Raw genomic sequence first — 24,063 nt, forward strand, 5'->3', positions numbered from 1 at the left:
CAATAACTTCTCCTTAAATCAATGTTCATTATTACTTTGTGAACTGTTTCAGACAAAACCTTCTCATCCTTAAAGAAAAACAACTAAACCTTGCTGCCAAATAAACTTGACCTTTGAAAAACTTAAAATAATTTTTGAATTAAATAGTACTTAAACTCAATATATAACAATCTTAATAAAGAATCCCTAAATTATATTAACTTTACGAAATCCATATGTATCAAATTAACAATATATAAATCCATTATCAATTAAACCTTTATAAACTTAACTTCTTCAGGGCCCAAACCTAAAATAAACTTAAAGTGATATACTCTAATTAAATAATACTTAACTTAAACGCAAACCAACTATATAAAAATCAATTCCATCATTAATAGAACGTTAAAATACAACCTAACTTAAACCTTAATATAATAAATTACTAACATTTCATGCTATTTAATTCTCTATTTCAATTTTCATTATGATATCTCTTTTTCACAATGTGTTCCACAATTATTACTTATCATCACACCGGCTGGGCGTGTCTGCTCGATCAATTCTGTGACCTAACTGAAAAAATCTGGGGTTGGTGTTTAGAAACATTGGGGAGATTTGAAAAAGGCCTTGTGTTGGCTGGTTTTCAAAAAGCGACTGATGGAATTTTATTTCAGGTGAAAATTGGGAGTCTCATCCTCAGCATTGTTGCAGGATATTTGCTGCTTGTAAAAGATTGTTTGCTGTTGTGATTTTTTGTTTGCCGCGGCATGAGAGCACTGGGAGCGCTTCTGGTGCAGCCAAACCCCGCTTCTGCCTGCGTTAGGATGGCTGCGCCCCTCTCTCTTGCTCTCCCTCCCTGCTCACACCCGCTGTCAGCCACTTCCGCGTTCGCTTTAACTCTCGCAAACGCATGCGCAGCCTTGATTCACCCTCTGTTTGTGTCGCCATGGGAACAAGGGAAGGAACTCCCGCACTGAACGCGCCCGCCCATACCGGCTCCGCGCGGCCGTCCCTCGGGAACGTCCCCCCCCATTCTCTCTGTCAGGCCTGGCGCTGCCTCGGTTTTCGCTCTGGGTCGGCCCGCGCCGTCCCCGAGCCGCTGCTGGAGCCCAGCGCGATTCGGCGCTCTGCTGACGTCATCAGCGCGCGCCGCCGCGTTCCGCGCTGTGCAGCCCCGCGCCGCGTCCCGCCCGGCCCCGCGCCGCTCGGGTCTCCCCCCGCGGCCACCGCGCAGTCTGCGGACGGCTGGCTGGCGGCCACCGCCGCCCCCGACGCCGTCTGTGCCCGTGCCCGTGCGTTCGAAATGCAAGAGATCTCCGCTCCGACTTCCGGGTTTTGCTCTACCGTCTCGCGCATGCGCGCTGCCATCGCCGCAGCGACAGGAGAGTCCCGCTCTCCGTCCAGCCGCCGGCCTGGCCAGCGCCGCTGCTGCGAATTGGGAGCTATTCCCCGGCACCTGCCGGACGGTGCTTTCGCACTCTCACGGATTCCCGTCATGGAACGCATCACCGGGCACTCTGGGCGTCTGACCACCGCCCCATCCGCGCTTCCGCCGCCTCCTGCGTCCGCTGGTTCCCACTGCCCCCCCCCTCTCGCCTGCACCGCGGGCTGCTTTGAACTCCCCACCCGCGCAGCTGCGAGAGTTCTCTCCTCTCTCTCACTTTTCCCTCCGCTCTGCACTCACGACTGCCCCTCCCCCCAGGAGCCGCCGGCACCGCTGCCCCCCCACTGTGGGTTCGGACTCGGGCAATGGCCAGTCCTTTCCTCCACCGAGGGCTGCGTCTGTGCCTGGCTTATCTCTCACTGTCTGGGGATTTTCTGCAGCTGAGGAGCTTAGAAATTGACATTTGAGGAGTCTTGAGGAACAGTGTGAACCTGGAGACATAGGATATGATGAGACACCACCCCCCCTGATCCTCTTCGGGAGGCAATTTGCTTCCCCTGGTGAGGAAAATTGCCCCAAGCTGCTGGCTGGGCCATCTTCCTCCTTGTGCTCCCATAGGAGCCTTAGCTGTTCAGTCTAAAATGCCGCGTTGTGAAAATGACTCTTATTGTCCTTGCTGAAGGCAAGAGTTTTTGCGGCAGTCTTATCTCTCTTTTTTTTTCTTTTTCCTGTGGCTCGGTAATACAGTTGCTTATTGATCCCTTACGAAAATTTAACTCAAACAAAAGATGTACATCTGTGTGCGGGTGAGTATACTGCACCCACAATAACAAAGCTTTCATCTCATTTGAGGCTATCTCTACCAGATGGGTAAAAGTCTTGCCCTGTAGGGCTGAAAATTTTTTGTCTGTCCTTGGGAGCATCCCTTCCCCATGTTCTTAATTTCAACCATTCTCACCAAAAGCTGAGTCACCACGAGGTCAGTCCGGAGATGGCACTGTTCATCGTCCAGCAGGTCACAGGCGAGAAATCCCAGGCGCGCTTCTGGTTTTCCTCCTCCTGGCTGTCCTCCAGACGAGCTGTCTTGGTGAAGGTCAGGTTCTTATCTTGAGCTTTCTGCTCCCTTTCCTCCCGGAATCTGCCGAGAGCATTTGTGCTCTGTTCCTCTTCCTTTCTTTATTTTTTTGTTTTTCTCTGCTGATGAAGGTTGGAGGTTGTTTGCTGTTTCTTCTTGTTCTTGCTGATGCCCGCCCAGCGACGCCAATTGTCGGAATCTGTGGGTATTGGTGATTCCGAGATTGTAGAAAGTCTCTGTCTTTCTGCCCCGTTGCCAAAGAAGGAGCCATAGTTCGTTTGTGCTGGTTTCAAGGTTGTTTATTTTTGCTTATCTATAACAAGTTCTGCTGCCCTGCCGCAGGTCTGTCTTGCAGGGCAGTGTGTGGGGCTCTGCCCCTCAGTGGGATGGTACAAACATTATATACAAGAAATTACGTGTACTATATTTACAATAATGTGCCAATATCTATCATCTACGTTGAACAGTGTGTCCCTAGCCTAAACCAATAGAAAAATGCCAACATCACCAAGAACATGGAGGTAAGGAAGAAGAAGGAGGAAGAACAGGATCAGGCCCACTTTCCTCCATCTTAGAATTCCTGACCCCCCTGTACAAAGTAAAACCCCCCTGTACAGGTGTTAAAACCCCCCTGTACAATACTAAAAAATTTTACCCTCTAATTTGTGACTACTTTTACCATATCATCTAACCCTCTGTGACTGCTTGTTCCACCTTTAAAGTTGGTAATTCATTCCATGGTTCAAACTCAAAATCACAGCTGTTTTCTGCTGTTTGCCAGGGTCTAAAATGCTTCTGACCAAGGCCTGGAACCTCTAAAAATGTCTGAGGGACATTTTGAGTTCCGACATTGCTCCAGCATGGAGTCCCTCCCATGGGAGACAGTTCTCCATGAACTTCTCCAGTGTGAGTCCACCCATAGGCAACAGCTCTCCCCAGACTGCTCCACCGTGGGTCACTCTTACACAGGGTCAGTCCTTCAGGCACAGCCTGCTCCAGCATGGCTCCCCCACAGGGTCACAAGTCCTACCAGGAAACCTGCTCCGGTGTGGACTCCTCTCTCCACGGGTCTCTAGGTCCCTGCCAGGACCCTGCTCCAGCACAGGCATCTCATGGGGTCACAGTCTCCTCTCAGGCATCCCCCTGCTCCAGCATGGGCTCTTTCAGAAGCTGCAGGTGGATCTCTGTATCCCTGTGGCCCTCCCTGGGCTGAAGGGGCACAGCTGCTTCACCATGGTTTTCACCATGGGCTGCAGGGGAATCTCAGCTCCAGTGCCTGGAGCACCTCCTGCCCCTCCTTCTGCACTGGCCTTGGTGTCTACAGAGTTGTTCCTCTCACATATTCTCACTTCACTCTCCTCTGGCCCCAATTGCATCTGCGCAATAACTTTTTTTTTATCAACTACGTTATCCCTGAGGCATTACTGCCATCTCTGATTGACTCAGGCTTGGCCAGTGGCAAGTCCATCTTGGAGCCGGTTGGCGTTGGCTCCGCCAGACATGGGGGAAGCTTCCAGCAGCTTCTCACAGAAGCTACCTCTGCAGTTCCCCCCGCTACCAAAACCTGGCCACACAAACCCAGTAGGGTGGCTTTCTGTTTCATCATCAGGAGCATAAACATTAATAAAGTATGCATTATTTCCTGCCTGTGTTTTATACATGGGAACATTACACTGTATTGTATTTCTGTAATTTCTCCCCCTCCTGAATATTTTGGAGCACTTTTGTACTCTAGGTAAGTTCAAAATATTTTGTGTCCAATTTTCAATTATTTTTTCTTCTACAGTTCATATATCTGTAGAAAAGTTTGTGTGTGCATCAGGAAAGGGTGTTGAGCCTCAGTTTGGTAATTTTATTCTCAGCAGGTATACTTATGTGTTAGTTTGTTAGTTAATCTTACAGTCAACTTGGCAAACTAATTTCTTTTTAATCTGTCTTTTTATGTGTTTTGCTGGGAGACCTTTATCTATATAAAAACATGTTACCGAATTCTTGACTACTAGAGCTTTTTGGTGCAGAGGTCTATATTTGCTAAAAGTGTTTAAGTGAAATGTGTAATAAAGATCACTATCAAGTATGCAGAGCATCAGAAGTTACTCAAGACTAAGGGCTCTGGTTACTTCTGGAGATAGTAAGTGTGACTATTTAAGGTTTATTTTAAATAGCTGGTATTTTTTTTTACTGCTATAGGATTCTTCCTTTGAAGATGAATATGATGGCTATCTGGCTTTGGCAGAATATGTACAAGACTTTCTAAATCATCTCGCCGAGCAAGCAGGTTGTTTTGAAACTGAAATAGAGCACTTTGCTGAAACAGTGAATGTCTGGGTCACTGTGGATGAAACTTTGCAAGAACTTGTTGAACTCATATATCAACAGGTAGCCTGTGTATTCTGTCTTAACATGGATGTTATGCCTCTGTTACCTAGTGTGCAAGATATGCATGCTAGTATTATTTGTTATATCATTGTGCCTACATAGTATTTTAGTGGTTTGAATTTTTCTTTTTAGACTGAAATATATAGGGAAAGATTTTTCTCAATAAACTGTAATGATAGCTCAAGTGAGATATATTTGGCTGATTTATAAATTTCCCTAATTTACTCTGATTCCTTTGTTGTGTATTTGAATCTCTCAGATCACATACTAGAGTTGAAATTACAGCAGTTCATTAAAGAAGTTATATTTGAATTGCTGGATTTACATAGCAGGGACTGTCAGTTGTACATTTTTATTCTATCCTACAAAAATCTTCTTCATAATAGATATTTTTTGTTCTTTTGTATTTTAAAAAAATGATACCTACTTTGGGAAATGCTCTTTTTTTACTGACAGGCTTTGTTCTTCATTTGGCATTATAACTATTTCAGAACATCATAATTAGAAAAAAGGAAAGCTAGTCTGCTGGTACCTCAGTCTAGTCCCATTGATGGTCATGGAAACGAGGAAAGAGACCTTGAGCTGAATTCTGTACTAATTGGGGGAGCTATTGTAAAAACCAGCTTAATCTGTGTTGTTTAGCAAATGAGCTGATGCTACCATCTTCTGGGCTTACTGCAGCAAATGAAGTCACACTTCTGCTTGCTATTTATTACATTAGGTATCTCCCATTATCGTGAGTTGCTTGCAAATTCTACATTGAAGAATGTAAACTTTATGCACCTTTTAAGTGCAGATACTTGCAGAATTTTTACTGTGAAATAATCTGGGGTATGTAGAACCTACGTGATTATGATGTATTGTGTAGAGTCTTAAGAACTGTAGAGTCTTAAGTTTCTTACTATAATACAGAATTGATACACATTTAATTAAGAACAGTTTAGTTATACATTAAGATTATTTGTGCTGTGTTTGGCAGCATAATTTTTTCATCCTTTATTTGGACACATGGAGAAAAGTTAATAAAATATTAAAATTTTCCATATAACTTTATTTGAAGAAACTTCATAGATGTTTAATAAATTGACTCTTGTTTAAGATAAGTATTTTAATGTTGCCTCTTTTTCTCTCCCCCTATTTAAAACAAGTTAGGGTTAGATGTGACTTCCTTAACTGAGAAGTATTGAGTGTTATCAGTCTGAAAGATAACAGTTTTTCTGAAAAATAAAACTTAGCTCAGTGCAAAATGCTGTCCTAGTATCCAAAAGCACACAATTTCAGCTTCATTGTATGTCAGGATATGACAATGTTTGAGTGTGAGTCAACTATGCTTATTCTTCTGTCATGAGCCTCTGCTCAAGTATTTGTTTTTACTTGTCCTGGTTTATCTCAAAACTTCATTTAAATATGCTGAAGTGTGTTCATAAGCATCTGCATCAGTGATGTTTGAGCAGATCTACAGATTGTTTGTGAAGGAAAAAAGGCTAAAATAAAAGAAACCAAAATCCTGTACAATCTTCCCTTCATCTGGGCATCAGGTATCTTAGCCTGTCTGTAAGACTTAATCCATTTATGTCTTGACAGAGTGAAGCACCAGTTAGGTTGTTTTCCAAAAGTTGAACACTCTGACTTAATAGCTTAAGAAGTCTTGACTATTGTACAGTTAGTATGGTGTACTGTTGCTGTTACAGCAAGTAAAATTTCTCAAGATATGTATTGGTAGGCTAGCCTTCATGCTTAGAATTTGACTTTTTTTGGAGTTGGAGATAAACTGGGATTACAAAGCAACAATAATTCAGGAAAGACATTATTGTACTATAATGAGTGGTTAGTAAGATATGAGATTTATTTTTTTGTTTTGTCTCTGTGTGCTAAGCCAGGTCAGAATACCCCAAATGGCATTGTTTCAGTATTTGATGCAACCACAAATACAGACCAACTGATTGGGAAGCTAATGGTTTATAAAAAGACAGATGATGTTTGAAGTAGTTTTCGGTTTTGACTGTGTGGTGGTTTGTTTTGGTGGGATTTTATTGATTTGTTTTGTGTTTTTTATTGTGGTTTTGGGGGTTTTTGTTTGTTTGTGGCTTTTTTTTTTTTTGGTTGAGGTTGGTTTTGGGTTGTTTTTTGTTTTGTTTTGTTTTGTTTTTTTTTCCCTTAGGAAAGAGAAGTGTAATTTAAGTGACATATTTTGCCTTATAAAAAGGGGGCCACCTCTTCAAGTCCAAGCAACTGATTGACGTAAAGCACCAAAAAGCTCGTTAGCTATTTCATATGCCTCTTACTGGAAGCTAAAGTTGATTTGACTTTCTTAATTACTTAAATTTGTTGTATCTTTCAAAGATATGTCAGTTCTTTCCAGCAGTGTAATGCACATAGTACAGTTATGCTTAGTGCATATTTTCCTCTGCTGTAGAAGGTAAGTAGCTATAATACATTGACATGATAATGGCAAGATGCTTTTTCAAACATGTTAGAAGCAGAAGCATGCAAATACATTTATAGCACTGATAGATCTAAAAGGAATGTTCGAAGATTATAAAGCCAAAGGAAACATTTAGTGAATACTTAGTATCCATGTTTGGTTTTTTTTTTTGGCAGAACTCATCAAATTACTTAGACCAGAGCCTCTTTTCACTGAAGCCATATCTGAGAAATGATATCAAATTCAAGTCTTGTTAGAAGAGAGCTCAAAACAAATGAGCAGTAATAAATTGCCAAAATAAGGGAATGTTCTACTTTAAGTTCTAAGAGAGGTTGAATGTAAACACTAATGGATTCCAAATTACTTTTACCACCTCTTGGAATTTTCAAGTATCAGTTTAAAAGCAAAATATTTTTCAGACAGTGTATAACTTATGTTGTGGAATTTCGTTGCCACCACCTGGTTTTAGATTATAAAAGTATAAATATTCAAAGTAACACAACTTGTTTTCCAAAAAAGGACTTATCAAGAACTATTAACTGTAATGATACAGTTTTAATATCTGAATCAGAAATTTACTATTCTGCAGTTTGCTGGAACATGTACAGGAGAAAGTATTTATCTTTACTTACCATGTTCTTGTACTCTTTCCCTGAGTGTTCGTTATTGCCAAAAATAAAAATCTGGGATAAATAGCTCTTAGACTGAATTAAGGTGATATATTTATTTTAACACACTGTTTGGTCCTTTAAAAAAGTCTTGTTGTCTATTCTTGGGTTTGTTTTGGTTTTTGGTTGTGTTTTTTTTATTAACAGTTTGAAAGTGACTTTCAGATACTCTTTCGTGTAGGTCACAATGGAGAAGTAGAATTGAGAACAAATGGCACAATGCTGGTTATTTTCTTAAAGCCACAAAATCAATATAGTGAACTTCAAAGTGCTGAAATGCATATAGCAAAGTGTTTATGAGAGAAAAATTAACATGAGAAATAGCAATCATTAATATTCTGCTCTGCAATTGTCTAGTCAACTGTTGTTAAAGACAGATTTTCAAAAATCTCTTAAAGATATTTCCTGATAACCTAATAATGACTGCTATGAATAATTTATTTTTCCACTTTTATTTTGGAAGGCCACATCTGTCCCAAATTTTTCCTACATGGGAGCATGTTGGTGAGATTGTCGCGGGAAAACGAGTCTCATGGTATCATGGTCAACAAGTTTTCAGTTTATTGGAGTCGATTACAGTTTCTTTATACAAGCACTAATTAGTTCATACATATTGTAAAAGTGAAGCTCAGGATTGGTTACCTTTCTATTAACACATATATCTCTTTGCGATAAGCCTTGCAGTTACTGTTTCTTTATACTTGATTACTTTTCTGCATACTAAGCAATATTTCATTTTTAACGAGACACCTGTATGCTCAAGGTTGTTAGGAGATGTCTGTCTCTCAAGGTTGTTAGGAGACATCTGTTTCTCAAGGGCATAGTTTTCATGCTACAAGTCACGTATTCTCACACTCTTATCAACTTAACTTTTTCGTGTCCCTTGCTGCGCAGCTATTCTTTAGCTAAACTCTCGACAGGAGCACGATTATGTAACTATCTATCTCATCATCTAACCATTAGTACACAAAGTGTGAGCTTTCGGCAGTTGTTACTTCAAAGGTCAGTATCAGTGTGTCATTTTAAGCCTGTTGCTTTCTCAAGTTGTCTTCCTTTTCTGTATGTAACTCAACATAGTGTGCATATTTAAAATAGGAATTTAGATTGAGAATTATTAAAGAAGAGGTACATATTAGATATCTAACACATATATTTTTAATATGAAAATAGGACTCCAAGTTCTGTAGGCTCCTTTGAGTATATTGTACTGATACCAAGTTATAGGGTAAATTCAAAAGGTAGTCAACTTTAAATGTATACTAAATGTATGTATATGTACTGTCTTTGTCCTTTGACTTGTGCCATGGCTTATTTCATTGTGTTTTTTCTGTAATTACTTTTCTGGCTGGAGTTGCTGTGAAAAGTTTGTTGGTTTGCTCACTGACTTTACACCTATGATGCATAAAATCATGAAGGATAAATTTCTTCAATTTTCACTTACTACAGAATTTGGGGGATTAAGGTTTAATAATTATTAGACTTCACAGTTGACAAAAATGCAACATTTTTTAAATGGATGTATTTCTTTTTAAATCTTACTATATGACACTTAAAGGAATAGTAGACTTTAATAATTCAGAATTCTTTAGAAATTAGTCTTTTTCTTTAAGGACTTTTGTCTTCCTGAGCTCCAGACTTGATTCTTACTTTAAAAGTTTCACTTAGTCCACCTATGTTTAGGAGTAAATGCATGATAAACTTAAAAGAACACAGTTGTTGAGTACTAAAAAATTACCTCACTCTGATGTTACCTTAATCCTCACGGTTTGCATTTATATCTAAATTTTTCTTCTGTTACTTAAAATGGTAGGATAAAGAATTTATCAAATAAATGTAAAGGCATCTAAAACAATGTGGGCATCACCTTGAAGGGGGGAAAACATCTTTCAGAGTACACCTATTTTATTTCTGTTGATGTTTGTCTGCCCATGTTCAACTTCCTGGACCCATATTCTAATATATAAACTGTTTAACTGTCCTTTAATTTTTACATGTTGCAATTTGCCCTATTTCATTTTGCTTTCTCAGATACCTCAGTGCTCACCTAGAAGAACAAAAATCTGCATTCTTTGTGAAGTCCTCTCACTTCCTTCACAAATCAAGCTTCCTACTATTCAGCATTTAATAGTTCTAATGCAGTGAATAAGTTCTTAGCATCCTATTAAATAAGTAGCATGTTGCATGTGTTGGGTTGTCTATAGATTTTTGCTTTAATGTTTTCAGGTGCCGAACAGAGTATGAAAACAGAGATGAAGCTGCCAAAGGAGATGAGACTGCTCGAAAACAATTTCATTCCTTTGTGCTGTTCTTAGCTGAACTTTACCTTAACCTAGAGGTAAGAAAAAAGTTGTATGTCATTCATATTCATTAATTTTTGTTGTGTTTAAGAAAACACCAAAATGGAATATAATTTACGGTGTGAGTTTTTTGAGTTTGTTTTTTTAAAGGGAAAAGGGAATAAAGTAAAAGAATTTAAGAACAGTTTAATTATAATGTGTGTCCAAGAAACAGATAAATGAAAAGGACAAGATCATCAGAAGAGAAATATATAAAGATTAAAAAGACGATGCAAGAATACCTAAAAAGAACCAGCCATCAACCACCTTTGGAATGAACCTTCTGGTATTTGTTTTTGTCTGGTAAACTCTCCAGATTACTAGACTTAAATAACATAGAAAATGTTACAACCTAGCAGAAGCAGATAGGTATCAATAACCCATGTAATTCAGTATTCAGCCACTAATAGGAGCTATTATCAAATGCTTGAGGAAGGCATGGGAATCTTCAAAATGAACAATAAAAATGCAGACCTTGAAAGATATTTCTTCTGAAGGTTGAGTCCTTGGCTTATGCATGAAGCATGAAATTTTGTATTTAGATCAGATTTTTTGGTTTTGATATGTACAAATAAATGTATGTACACATAAAAGTTCTTTGACTCTTGTACCCGTGAGTTCAGTGAGTTCACTGACTACTGTAGTGTCCTTAAAATATAGTTTTCACTGAATTATTTCAAAGGTTTGATTTAAGAAAACACTACTAAAATGTTCTCCTGGCACGAGGAAAGAAAACCATGACACTTCCATTTTTATTCATAAGTGGGCCTTGAAATCTAATTTTCACTTACTAGAAGTAAAAAGGAAGCTTTCCAAATGATTTGGGGAAGGGGAAGTTGCCCAGTTTGGAGTACCATTTATTTTAAAAGCATTTTTTTCTAATTTCTAAATATATAAAGAATGCCTTCTAGAAGTAAGGTACTCTACAGATGCAGAGAATGCATAAGGTAGGATGGGAAAAGAGCATGGGATTCTGAGAATTTGGGATGATGTGGATCCCTTGCCAGGCATTTTGCAGCTTTTCTTAGCAATTTATTAGCAAAGAAAAAATGCTAGGCAAGCATGTTATGTATATGTCAGAATTGCAAGGATACTACTTTAAATTCTAGAAATAGTTACGGTATTTGACATGTTCTTTCAACTGAAGAGCTCAACTATGTTAATCACAAACCAAATCATACAGCATCCGAGAGAGAAAATGTGACTAAATTAATTTCTAAAACTTAAGTATTTTAAATGTAGTTGGGTTTTGGTTTTTTAAAATATATTTTGCAGATTAAAGGAACAAAGGGACAGGTCACACGAGCAGAAATTCTTCAAGAAGGCCTTCGGGAATTACTAACTATGCTCTTCTCTAACCCTGTGGATAATAATTTGATGTGTGCAGTGAAACTGCTGAAGGTGAGACAGTAGTTTTAAAAGAAGAAAAAAAGTTGTTTTTTAATTTTTTTTTTTAATATATGATCATAGTCCTGAATGAAGAGGGAAGCTCCAAGTATCTACAAATGTTGAAGTGTATCTGTAGCTAGACTGGGCTACCTCATCAAACATTGGATTCACCACTGAAGCAATAGATGTCTCCTGTTGTCCTTTCCATTTAATATAGTGGTAGACACAGGCTTTTCACCTATTTGCTTTGCGGTATATTTATTTTTAATTAAACTGTCTTAAGAGTTGTTATCTAATTGCCTAGGATCAATGCAGCACCGCAGCAGAAAACTGGGAATGTGAAACAAGTGCTTGCTTTTATCTTTGCGTTTTATTCCTTTGTATCATCAGACACCTTTCTAAGCATTTTTAGATCATGTAGTATTTATGCTGAGTAGATTAGGAACTGCTGTTAAGTTTGACCATAGTGGGAAAATTAATTTTTTGTAGTTTAACTCTTATCTCCTACAATCCTGTACAATTATTGGACAATGAATTAAGTACCTGTTTTTAACAGAAAAAGTTTTCATCCATAGCAGTTCTAGACTGTCTGCTGCTAACACTCTCTCAGCAACAGCTTCAGTCTTACAGATTTTATGTATTAAAACTCAAGTTGGCTTGGTCAGATAATTCTTGGCTCCTCTTTACACATACCCAGGTGAAATTCTGTGGCATATCTGAGTCTAGGTATGTTGACTGAAGTCTTTCTAAAGCTAACTAGCCTATTGTTTTATCAGGTAAGATTGTGGAATCATCTGCAAAAATATGGTCTCTTTTTTTCATCGCATGTATTTAAAGCAATTAAGATCTGACAAATGCTCTTAGTCCTTTCAGCAGGATTCAGAATGTTGTAATATTTTTGTGTCGATGTGACACAAGTAATAGTATAATCAAATACAATCTCAGAAAGATGATGAAATGTAACACTTTTTTACAAGAAATCACTGCAATATTAAAAAATGTATTTTGTTGTAATGTGACTGCTTTGCATTGTAATTAAATCACTGAAGGGTTGTTTCAAAATCACATTTCAAGACTGAAATGAGGGAAGTGGCTGTGAAATTCTAGGCAACATTGGACATAGAGTTACCATACGGTATGTAGTCTAAAATAAAATATTTATGTGGTCATTAATCAGTTCAACAAAAAGATGTCGAAGATTGGAACCTTCAATAGGTAGTCACATAATGCATCTAAATGCTATGGATTTTTAAAGAAACTCTTCTGTTGACAGTTTCTTAAACTTTTATAATTAACTTTAAAAGAGAAAAAAAATACTAGGCAAAAAATTCCCCCAAAAAACCTAATACCTTGTCTTTAGTTGACAGGGTCAGTTATAGAAGATGCCTGGAAAGAAAAAGGAAAGAATGATATGGAGGAAATTATTCAGAGAATTGAAAATGTTGTGTTGGATGCAAAATGTAGCAGGTGAGAAGATAAATTTTCTGCAGTGTTTTGCTTTTATATTAAACAGAACATATTAAAAATCTTCAAGAATAATGACCATGTCCAAAATATTTCCTTAAAAATTTTAATTTACAAAAAGTAAGGTGATATGTTGCTCACTTTAATGTAGCAATTGTTGGGGGAGTGGTTCTTTCAGTTTTGGTTTTGTTCTGTTTTTTATCTTTTACTGGAGATTAATGTTCCACTTAATGAGATGGTTGTGTATGTTTGTTTTCTGGTTTTTTTTTCTGTTTGTCTGGTTTAAGTCCTTCCCCTCCCCCATTTGCCAACCATTAGCCCAATTATTGTTTTGCACAAATCATTCTGACTTTTGTGCTGCTTTTGTTTTTTCAGAGATGTGAAACATATGCTTCTGAAAGTAGTGGAACTACGATCAAGTAACTGAGGTAGAGTTCATGAAACTTCTCCACATACAAAAGCTACTCCTGGAAATGACCTTAAATACTTTATGGTAAGAATGTACTGGTGCGAGGATGCTTGACTCCAGGACGGTTTGGATGGATGGAGACGAGAGATCTCTGAAGGCTGCTCTTAGAATATATGGTTTATTAGAGAGGGTGAAAGGCCCTGATTGGAGTCACCAGATGTGACACGTGGCAGGCCCTAGGGAGTGGGGGAAGGGAGAGGCAAGGGGTAGAGGGAGATAAAAGAGGATCCCAAGAGGATGTTCCAGGAGAGGGGGAGCTCCAAGAGGGCGGAAGTTCCAAGAAAGCGTCTGGCTCCTCAGGGACTCCTTATCAGGGGGCTTCAAGGTGGGCTGGAACAAGACTTAGGCCAATGGGGTCACAGACACCTGATGCTTCAGGGTAGGGTTACAGATGTGGGATGAACCATATATTGGGGGTGAGATAGAACAGTCCATTTGACCTTTGGACCTATCTGTAGGTAAGGGCATTGTTCAACCAGAAGGGGGGGATTGGCTTCATCCTGGCTGTCCTATTGTTTTCTAGTTGTTCAGTAACTAAGGTTTGGTATCTCAAAACTTGTTACCATCTCAATCTCTGTATTTTCTAAATCTTTTGCCAGGCAATCATATTTATAAGGCTTTTCTATTTTATCTTCCCCAACATACTGGTATTTCGGTTCCTTAGTTTAAAATTAATTTGATTCATAGATAAATCATATTGCTAAAAGCTACAAACATCTGTCTCTGAACTCATATAACTTACTGTATAACTTTATTCTTAGAATGAACCAACATTTTACACTTCTGATGGCGTTCCTTTCACTGCAGCAGATCCGGGTATGTTCCCTGTTTTCTCAGTCTTTAAAGTTGCAATTATGTCCTGTTGAAGCACATAAAAAGTTGTTCTTAAAATATTTGAAACTCATACAACTTAACAGAAAAAATTATAGCTGAACTCCTGGCTTTGTGTAACACATGCCTTATTCCGTGTTAAAAGAAGGTAAATGTTTGAAATGGAAAATGTGCAGTTGAGTTCATACAGTTCAGAAGAATTTATGCCATAGTCCTCAGCACTTGGTTTCCACAGCTCTTTTGTTTGTCCATTGTTAGTAGCAAAAGGATTTGTTTCTTTGTTTCCTATAATCTGAACACAACATGGCACAACATCATTTGAGGTAAAGACAACTGTGACTACCTCTGTTTCTTTTGGAAGGTAGGTATCATTCTTGGAGTTTGATGTCCTGAGAAAACACTGTAGTGGGAGTTTTTTCGATAATGTTTCATGCCATTTATGGTTTCATTAAATAGGCTATTTTCAAACTGTATAGATGTACATTAATTTAGAGGACTAATATATTACTGGGTCTAATTTTTACTATGGCAGATTACCAAGAAAAATACCAAGAACTGCATGAAAGAGAGGATTTGTTTCCAGATTATGAGGAAAATGGTGAGGCTTTATCAGGACCTGGAGATCAGTATGTTTTCTTTTTGAGTGATAGTTGTTGTGGGGTGGTTTTGGGTTTTTTTTTTACTGGAAATTTAGGAATCCAATCTTGTAAAAAATGAAATTAATAATTATTATTTAGTTTTACAATGGAAATTATGTGTTTGTTCAGATGTAAGTTGGTTTGTAATCACACAAGTTTGAAACATTTTATATTTATCCAACTGAGTAGGGCAATTAAACTTCATATATTTTTGCCCATGTGCAAACATACTCTCTTCTGCATTTTAGAAAAAAATTTGCAAGCAAAATGATGCATCATACCTTCAGGTGTTGGTAGTGAGACAACCTGAATTCATTCTAGCTAGAGATAATTACAAAATTTTCAGTGTTTTTCAAAGGGAGAAGGTTGTTAAGGTTTTCTCTTCAGGATAAGTAACATTCCCTCAATGAATGGCCAAAGGGGAAGCAGTAGGTGGGAAATATAGTCTCACCTTCTGACACCAATTTATAAGAATTTGACAGGAAATCTGTGAAAGAAAGACAGTAAAATAAATTGCTCTGAACTCTGTACTGGTTGAAGGAGGACTTATATAATTATTTGATACTCAAAAGCATTTTCAGTGTTGTGTTTCTGTGATAAGAGTGCTGGTCTGGATCATTGTTTTTGTTAGTAAATTAGAAAACTTTTAGATGGCAACTAGCTGAGGGGAGTTACAGGAACTTGGGAAGATAAATTAGTGATGTCATCAGAAATCAACAAGATCATACTGTGGAAAAAACTACCCTTGTGAACTGTTGTGTTTAGAACAACTTAAATGCAAAATGAATACAGACAGCAGTTAAACACAGCAAATCTGAAAAGTGACATGTGAAAGACTGTGAGTCAATCTTCATGCAAGGTGACTGTGGAACCTTCTATGAAGGCTTAAGAAATGCTTAGACAAATCTATCCTGATCCGCTATCAGCTATTTCTCATGACTGACATCAGGGAGAAGGGTTCTTGAGTTTCTTCTCAAGTCTACACTTCTACAGGAAAGGAAGAACAAACAAAATAAATATGTTATCTGCTTTAATGCACATGCTGATTCCCTTGTTTGGGACTAAAGCACAGAAGGTAATAAACTGTGCACCTGAAACTAATGCACCCTTTATGAGAGTCAATAGCTGCTGATTTATTTTAAGGCTTTTTAGAATTATATACACTATCATGTTCAAGCTACAACTCTGTTGTCCTAGTTTATGGTGATGAAAACTCCAGTTGGACCTAGAGAAAACAGGGAACACTCAAGTTACTTCTCAATAACTGTGAGGGAAAAAAAAAGCTGTTAAGTGATCCCTATCACTTCCCATCTTGATTTTTTTGAAACTCTGTTAGTCTCCACTCTGCACAATACTGATTATCATTGATGGGATACAGTCTTTTCTGTGACCTAAATAAGCCAGATCTTTTCCAAAAGACTGGTTAACATGTAATAGAAGGTAATATAATGCAGATACAAAAAGGAAGTGAAGTAAGGTCACCTTCTTTCATATATCAACAAAGAGGAATACAGGTTTTCTATATAAATATATTTTTCTGACTAGTGTGCAACCAAGAGAGTTGACACAGTATTTGAACTGAGATGTTAACCAACTAAAATTTTGCTAATATGCTAACAATATTTTTTGTAAATGCATATGTGCAAATATGTTATTACATCTTTGAAAGCTTGTATTACATTATTGCATTTTTCTGTCATCTTGGAAATATTTCTGTCTTTTAACCTGTGGACAGCCTAAGATGATCTAAAATGGTGACAAACACTGTAGTAATTTGTACATATCTATGCTGCTTTTTCCTAGGGTCCATAAGCTCTGTTTTATCCTTGACGTTTATGTAAATATTTCACCTATTTACTGTTTCTGAAAATCTGTACATAAACTTAACAGTTTTGGTGAGGGGTTTTGGTTTTGTTTTTTTAGGTATTTTAATGATCTTGATAACAAGATGGATCCAGAAATTGAAGAAGCATATGAAAAATCCTGTCTAGAATCAGAACATAAGAGAAAACAGTGAGATGTTACACAATAACATTAGTTTATTAAACCAGTTTAGGTCTGGTTAGAGTACAGGGAGGCAAAAAACACTGGTACCAAAATAAGGAAGTTCACTTTCTCCAAGTACTCAAGTTACTCAATTTCCATTTTGTTAAACAGAATCTTCCAAAAGTTGTAAACTTATGCTCTGTAACTTAGTGTTGTGTATATATCACAATTTATTTTATGGACAGGTATATGAAAAATGTTTGGCTGCAATAAAATTGATTTAAAAAGTATCATAATGGAAATTAAAATGTAATGGGGAGCTGTCCCATAGGATTACCTTTGGGGGGGGGGGGAAGAGGAAAAAATAAATCAATTTCAATTTAATTGCTTGCTTGGCTTAGTATACACTAGGACATATTCTTTTTACCATATACAAGATCTGGTATTTTTTTTCTGACTAAAGAGCACATGATCAATGACTTTTCTGTTTTTTTTTTTTCTGTAGATCACAATTGTGAAATCATGATAAGTGGTTTGTGAAGGGTTATTTTTGTGGGGAGTTTTGGTTTTCTTTTTCCTTTTCCTTCCTCTTCCAAAACACATATATGTGAAGTCTGGACTCTCCTAGAATAAACATGTTACATGTTGATATGTGAAAAAACAGTGTTTTGGAAATCAGGTTCTTTCAAGACCTTTGGTTCAGGTAAGCTTATTTTCAACTTTTACAAGCAAAAACTATCCTGTAATTTTCTGTGTTCTTCAAGACTACGTGAATATATTTATGTTTTAACCCATGCTTCTCCAGGAGTATGTGCAGTAATTGGTATATTTTTTGAAACTATCTAACATGTCTAATCTCTCAGGAATCCTTGTCACTTTCTCCATTATTCTAATTATTTTATATAGCTTAATTTTGTATTTTGAGAAAAATCATATTTCATAAATGTTGACATTCTGAAGTCAACTGCTAGTTTTTTGAACCCATATAATCATGTTAGTCTTCCTAGGATATACTGTTGTAGTTGTTGCCAAATTCAGTTGTATTTATTCCAATTACCTGTTATTGGTTAGACTGAGTAGAACCCCTTATCAAAAGCAAATGGGAAATATTTCCCAAAGGGCAATTGTAAAGAGCATGTGTTATGAATATGCATGTAAATAATTTTTACTTATTTTGTGAAATGACTTGTGTATCTGCTAATACAGTGAGTACTGGGTGTTTAACATATTGTTTTAAGTTGAGGTTTTAGAAAAAATAAATAACCAGCTTCGTTTTTTTTGTTATAGCTTTCTCTATCTTGTGTTTTTGCTTAATTTTTTTTTTTTTTTTTTTTTTTTTTTGCATTTAAGTATGCATTTGTCCTGGTTACAGAGAGGAAGTGGAGTTTAGAGCCATATGGGCATGGCTAGGTTGCTCTTCTACATCACCTACATCATTGCTGGGGAGTGTAACTTTGGGGAGAAGAAAAGGTGAGCACACCCCTGGAAACAGCACCGTGTCTCCCTCTTCATTGGAGGGAGTTGCTGGGATCATCCTCTGCCACAGCTGCTGCCCATTCCCTTCCTACTCCTCTGAGACGCAGCTCCAGAATGTGGTTCTGAAAAGCAGCAAATGTGGCTCTGGGACGTAACTGAAAAGCAGCAACAGCCCCATGTAATGGAGCCCAGCGGAGCAGTCCAAAGCAGTGATGAAAAAGAGTGGAGCCAAGCTCAGTGTAGCAGTCTGAAGCGGCAGCATGTTGCAGTGTGGATTATTTAGCTTTTAGGGGTTTTTCCCATAATTATTTTCCATTGTCTCAAGCTCAGGGATGGGGAGAGCCAAGCGCAGGGAGTGCCTGCCATCTTGTCTTTGTCCCAGGGGGCCACATGGACACAGCTGATACCTGTGACTTATGAGTAGCATCTGCCTTCTTGTCTTTGTCCCAGTGGCCACATGGAACTAAGTTGAGGTGATGAACACCTTTTGTGTGTAAAGCACCTTTTTTTTTTTACATGCTTTTGTTATTAATATTGCTGCTGTCACTGTGGATTTCTTATTCCATTGCTGTTTGCTTTCAGTAAATTATCTCAACCCATAGTCTCTGCCTTTGTCCCTCTCTTATCAAAGGGGGTAGGGGGAAGGGGAGTGCCTTATTTGGAGTATAGTTTCAAGCTGGTGTTAAACCACCATGTTCGATTGGTGCCCAACATGAGGCATGATAGGGTTGAGATAACATCTTTCATCTATGCATTTGTGTATTAGCTACAAAACTTCCTGGTTACAAGGCTACTCGGTCTGTCCACATGGTTGTGGTATCTAACCCTGTATATGCTCCCATATATGCATTATGTGTCCACAGCAGTGCTCTTTTTCAGAACAGGGAGAGAGATCAGGATTGTTTTGTTATACTGTGTGATATCAGTTTATGCTCTCCTGTCCTGGCTTTGGCTACTCCCTCTGAGAATTCATTAATAATTGTACCCAGCCTGTGGTGGGAAAAAGAGAGAATGATTTTCCCAGCCTTTCACCTACTTCTCTTCCTTCAGGCCTGTTACAACAGCTTTTGAGGATTTTGAATTCCCTTTGGATGTTGAGGAAAGCATGTTCTTGTTGCTAAGTCTGCCAGGTCTCCTCAATGTAGTCCACACCATGTTTAGAGTCAGGACAGAGATTTCTAGGGAAGTTGTCCCGAGACCTGTCCCAGGGGATGGATAGTCATGAGTGGCATAGAATGTGGGAGAAAATGGACCAGCTTTTGATGGAGTATTCTGCTCCAGTGGTTTGGAAGTTTACCCCTGAAAAACTACAGGACCCTGATAAAGTGGCAGAATATTTGATTTTAAAAATGCTATTGTTGTGGTGTGGGTTGATTTAGTCAGTTGGTTTTATCAATGTTTGTTAGCCTTATGCTCCCCCATGTGTCCCCTTACCCCAAAAGTTTCCACCACTTGGCTCCCCAGTTATATGTCAATCTTCTTACCTCTCCTGGTTCCATCAGTCCAAGTTTGTTTATTATACCCCTTCGGCTGTCAGTCCTGTAACCACCCCCAGTTTCTCCCAGAATGTTTTGTATCAATCACTCCAGCTTAGCTTTTCTATTTGTCCCCTGACTTTGTACCTACCCCTGCCACATTATCATAGGTTCTTGTATCCCTCACTGGTTTATCCCCATTGGGCAAGACAGGTTTACACCCCTGTCCGCCCACCCCCTATTTAAGTTGCTGTAATCATTGATTTCTTCGTCATTTGTCACTGCACCTACTCAGAGGGCACCTTTCTGGCCCCACCTGGGGAAATAAAGGACTCTTTGGGCTGGCATACAAGTGTCCTTCTCTCATCTCTTCATCTCCTCTCAGCGTGCAGTTACTCAAGCTGCGCACCCACAAGTAGCACTCAGCACCATCAGGGGGCAGACGATTCTCCCCTGAGATGCCCACTCACGTGGCGGCCACGCAGCCTCACGCGGGTTGTGCTAGCTGGACCCTTCCACCCACCCAGGGCCATGGTATGCTATGGCAGTTCCAGAGAGGCACAAAGTTATGCAACATGCTGGGCCCTGGCTACTGTTTATCAGACACTGCTCAATACTAGACGGCACCCTCAGGGGAAGGAGGAGGAGAAAAACAGAACAACAGGCACTCAAACTCTGCAGCTGAACCAGAGAAATAACCTGTGCCAGTAGCAGTCACCACTATACAGAAGAAAAAAATCCAAGACCAAATCAGTTTGCTTAGTGAGGGATGAAGAAGAAACAGGGCCCTCACAACTAATGGAAGAGACAGAGACAGAGATAATCACCTGATCCCTGTTCCCAGGTAAGCTGTGAGATATGCGAAAATATTTCTGCCACCAGTCAGGTGAGCCCCTGGTGACCTGGCTGCTCCAATGCTGGTATATTGCAGCCCACACTATTGGAACTGGATGGTAATGAAACCAAGCAACTTGGGTACCTGTCCTGGGACGTGGGCATTGACAAGGGGATTGGGAAAAGGACAGAAACACTCAGCCTCTGGAGGTGATTCCTATCAAGCATGAGAGAAAGGTATTTTTGCAAGGTTGATCTATCAGTGCACCAAGACAAGGGGAACACCATGGAGAAAAGTATTGAGTACCTCAGAATTAGCTGTGCTGGAAATAATCTGTAGGGATTCAAATAACGAGCAATGCTATATAAATATGGATGACATCATACACAAACCATGTGGTGGAAATTCCTACAGAGCATGCCAGTGTCATATGTCAACTCAATGAGAGTGATGTCATGGAAAGAAGGAGAACAAAAAGTGGACACTTTTCTTAGCAGATTCCAGCTATATGAAGAAACTATCTCCACCCCAATACAGGACTGCATCTCATCTGTGGAAAGACTGTCCAAGGACTTCCAGCAATTAAAAGAGGAAATTAAAGAGGACCAGCATAAATCTAAAGAGAGCGACCAGAAATTTAAGGAGGAAATGTCCCATGCCCCACCAGTATGGACCAGAGTCTCTGCTATTGGGAGTAAATACCTGTAAGGCCCAAAAAAAACTTCATTCAACAAAGCTTTTTAAAAGGCTTGCAAGTTGTTCATGTACTCTGAGTTAGATGTACAGGAGTAATACCAACAAGATAGTCTCAAGAGGCCAAAGCAACAAAAAAAAAAAAAAAAAACTACTGGCAACTTTAGAAAATCAGACAACTTGGGCAAAAGGCTTAGTGCAATATTCAATCAACATAAAATACTTCTCAAAGCTTTAACTTAGCAAATTCTAAGCTCATTCAATTCTAAGTTACTCAAAAATTCTGAGAAGAGAAAATTGGAAGAAAAAAGAGAGAAATATATAGAAGAGGACACATATAGCTACCAACTCCTGGGTTCCAGTGGTTCAGCTGAGAGAAATTCCAAGAAGAGGTAGGGTCAAGACATATACTTGCCTCATGTTCAGCTTTAAATACCCTTTGGCCTTCCTGGGCCCTTCCCCCAGGAGGGATTGCCTGTCATTTGGCCACTCAGGAGCTGGGTTAAGGGCTCCAGGGGCAGGTGTGGAGCATTGTCTCCAGGATGCCAGTCATTGGCAGTCACTGTGAAGCTGGGATACAGGCTCTAGGAGTGGGGGATTGTTGTGGTTTGACACTGGCCCAACACCAGGCACACATGAGAGTCTCTTGCTCACCCTCCCCTGCTACAGCTGGGCAGAGGAGGGAAAAAGGAAAAAAAAAACCCAAAAAAACCAAAGGCTTCATGAGTGAGATAAGGACCAGGAGAACTATTTCAAGGGCAAAACAGGCTCAACTTAAATTGCAAAGTAAATTTATTACTAACAGAGTCAGAGGAGGATAATGAGAAGTCAAATAAGCCCTTATAACACCGTTTCCCCCCCAGCCCCTCCCCCCTTCCCACCAACAGCACAGGGAGATAGGGCATGGGGGTTTTGGTTAGTTCATCACCAAGATTTTCTTCTGCTGTTTTGGGAGAGCAGTCCTTCCCCTGTGAGGTCGTGAGGTCCTTCCCACAGGAGACAGGTCTCTGTGAACTTCTCCAGTGTGGGTCCACTCTCATGAGCAGCAGCCACACCAAACCTGCTGCAATGTGAACTCCCCCTACGGGCAAACAGCCCTTCCAAAACTGCTGTGATGTGAGTCTCTTTCACGGGGTGCAGTCCTCCAAGGACAGGCTGCTCCAGCCTAGAAGCAGGGGCTCCTTCTCTCCACCGAGTCTTCCAGTGGATCACAGCCTCCTCCAAGCATCCACCTGCTCCAGCTTGGGAACCTCTCCAGTGGGCTGTGGGTGGATCTCTCTGCATGCCCCCTGGACCCATGGGCTGCAGGGGGACAGCCTGCTTCACCATGGTCTTCACCATGGCCTGCAGAAGAATCTCAGCTCTGGCATCTGGAGCACCTCCTCCCCCTACTTCTCCACTGACCTTGGTGTCTTCATGTTGTTTTCCCTCATATGTTCTCACCTCTTCCTCCTCTCTAAGAGCAAAAATGTGTGACCTTGTTTTAATTTTCTTCTTAAATATGTCATCACAGAGGTGTTACCAACCTCCCTCATTGGCCCAGTTTTGTCCAGCAGCATGTCCATCTTCAGAGCCATCAGCCATTGGTTCTGCCAGACATGGTGGGAAGCTTTCAGCAGCTTCTCACAGAAGCCATCTTTCTGGCCCCCTGCTGCCAATAACTAGGCTATGCAAAACCAATACAGGGGTGTAGGGCAGTGCACTGCCTCACCACAGCAATGCCTAACCTGCCCCTTCCCTCACATACATGCACCCCAAAATTTCTCAAGACATTAATCTTTCTAATCTCTCACAGTGCTACCCCGCTCAAGAGAGAAGACACCACAAGGTTACCAGTGCTTTTGTCTGCATAACCACAGAGAGGACATGAAGAAGTCAGGTGGAAAACCCACCTCTGGCCTGGCATCACAAATACATGAGTTGAGAGGAAGAACAATAACTGCCTTAGCCTCAGATTTTTGGCAACAGCTTAAATTTAAGAAATCACTCTGGCCCGCAAGTTCTAAGGATGGCAGATCAGGTCTATTTATGAGTTATTTATTGAGCAGATGGGAGATAACAGACAAAAGGTCTTAATCAGTTACTACACAGCATAAAACTAAAAGAGCTACTAGTAGATTACATAAAACAGTGCACGGCATCAAGATACCTATTGTAAAGCTACAAAAAGAAATAGTATTAATTAGGAGTCAAATGTAACTTACCACTGAAATTACGATAGTGTACACAGAGTCCTTTTGTTCCACCTTCAGTGGAGTAACCACAGAGCAGGCATCCCTGGTCCCTGCTTTGGGGAGAAACTCCACACATTTCCAGGGAATGTGGAGAAGATGTCTGCTTCATGAAAGATTGGTGTGGCTTTTATAAAGTGAGGTGTCTGTCAGTCAGAAATACAGCTTATTTTCCCACATCTCACTTCCACAGCAAGATGTTTATTGTCAGCTGAGAGTGTTAATTCCATGGCACCAAAATAAATTACTACAAGACAGCTTGTCCTGTTTGAGTTATTTCACCAGTGAACAAGCAATCAATAAGCTCTTGTGGGATGGCAAGATGCC

At 39.5% G+C, this 24,063-nt stretch overlaps 1 pseudogene; it reads left to right on the forward strand.

Annotated features, from left to right (window-relative positions):
- The first annotated feature begins 3,941 nt into the window (after positions 1-3,941).
- LOC116806924 (polyadenylate-binding protein-interacting protein 1-like) lies at positions 3,942-17,057 on the forward strand (annotated as a pseudogene).
- Positions 17,058-24,063: the final 7,006 nt, after the last annotated feature.

This window comes from Taeniopygia guttata, chromosome W (assembly GCF_048771995.1).
Source record: "Taeniopygia guttata chromosome W, bTaeGut7.mat, whole genome shotgun sequence".
Taxonomy (NCBI): Eukaryota; Metazoa; Chordata; class Aves; order Passeriformes; family Estrildidae; genus Taeniopygia; species Taeniopygia guttata.